The sequence below is a fragment of the Suncus etruscus genome, chromosome 20 (assembly GCF_024139225.1).
Source record: "Suncus etruscus isolate mSunEtr1 chromosome 20, mSunEtr1.pri.cur, whole genome shotgun sequence".
Lineage (NCBI taxonomy): Eukaryota > Metazoa > Chordata > Mammalia > Eulipotyphla > Soricidae > Suncus > Suncus etruscus.
Window position 1 is genome coordinate 16,918,244 of NC_064867.1, and position 1,670 is coordinate 16,919,913.

The window sequence follows — 1,670 nt, forward strand, 5'->3', positions numbered from 1 at the left end:
ACACTACACTACACTACACACACACACACACACACACACGCACACACACACACACACACACCACAGCTATCTCCAACAACTTTAAAATCTCTCATCTAGTCTTGAATTATTTCTTCTATAGATAAAATCCTAAACCAAAAGCTTTAAAAAAAATCAAGTTTTAGAGTCAAAGTCATTTTCTCAAAATTTTATGATAGAAAGGAGTGGGACAGGCGCTTAGTCACACAATCTAATTTCAAAGCACAGATTCAAATCATTACGTCTACAGTACCACCTCCTCATTATTTGATGACGTGGTAGCCAGAATTGGATTAAGTAGCAGTAAATCTTGAGCTCCACCACATGTAAATGCTTGTATAAGGCTCTGGACATTTTACAGATGTGTCTCTGGACAAAATAACTCCCCTCATGCTGTGAATAAATAATCTCTACAAATGGGAACACAGTGATCTTAGGCCTACATTTAATTTTTCTGCACAGCAAACTAGTCTCTATTTTTTTTTTGGAAAAATATTGTTTTGATTTTCCTTTCTTGACAATCTATGCTAAATTTCTTGTTGAATGTAGAGTTGGAGTCTTTGCAATGAAGAGAGGTAAAATTGTCATTAAATTTTTGTGACAGTTATTTAAGGCCTCTATTAACAGGTGGTTGCAGTTTGTTGACCTTTTTTATTTGCATGCCATCCTTGCGCAGGGGCCATACTAATCTTCCAATTTTAGTATATGTGCTGCAGAAGCGAGCACTATTGACCTTTTTAATTATTTAAGTTCTCAACTTCTGTTTGTTTGCTTTTGTTTTGTGGCCACACCTGGCAGTGCTCAGGGATTACTTCTGGCAGGCTCAGGGGACCATGAGATTCTGGGCATCAAACCCAGGTCAGCCATGTGCAAGGCAAACACCCTCCCTACTATGCTACACTCCAGGCCCAAGTTGTGAACATTTTATTGCAAATTAAAAACAAGGTTCTCAAAATCTCAGTTTGAACAGTTAGGAAACAACTAAGATGTAAAAATATTTTAAGTGTTTATTGAATAAAGAAAGGCTTTAAAGCACAACTGCACATACATTTGACATTGCCCAAGAGAAAGGTCTTTAGGATCTAAGTAATATAACCCCCTGGCTGCATAGGTAACCTAGACAGTTCAAGTTTCTGGTCAGTGGAGAGGAAAGCAAGCATGTAAGCTCCAATCTTGTGTTCATTTCTAATTGCTGAAATTTCTTGTTCATTTCTTCTTGTTAATTGACTACACTGGATGATGGAAGAAATAGTCATCAAACATTTCCTCAGCCCTACCCCATTCAGCCTAAGGTCTCAGTTGGTAAATCTCAAGTTTTTGTCTCTTCGTTCATGGTTGAGGGTTTTCATTGGGCACATGCATTGGTAATTATCATGGTAGCAAAAACGAAATTAGAATGACTTCTACCTTCTTGATTTTCTTTATCTGCTTAATGCCATCCTATCTAGGCTGTCTCTGACAGGAGATCTCCTGTGAAATCGAGGTATGTAACCTCAAACCTAGTCTGCCTCCCTCCAACACCACAACTGGCAGCACTACAGACTTGGAACAGTCTCTGCATATAGTGGTGGAATTTGTGCCTTTGGTCCTTCAGGAGTGATCTCAAGCTGCTGTCTCTCAATTCTCAGCTCATTGGGCTAATGATTGCCCCC

General features: G+C 38.9%; 1 pseudogene; it reads right to left on the reverse strand.

Moving 5' to 3' along the window:
* Positions 1-649: 649 nt before the first annotated feature.
* On the reverse strand, positions 650-744 carry LOC125998402 (uncharacterized; annotated as a pseudogene).
* Positions 745-1,670: the final 926 nt, after the last annotated feature.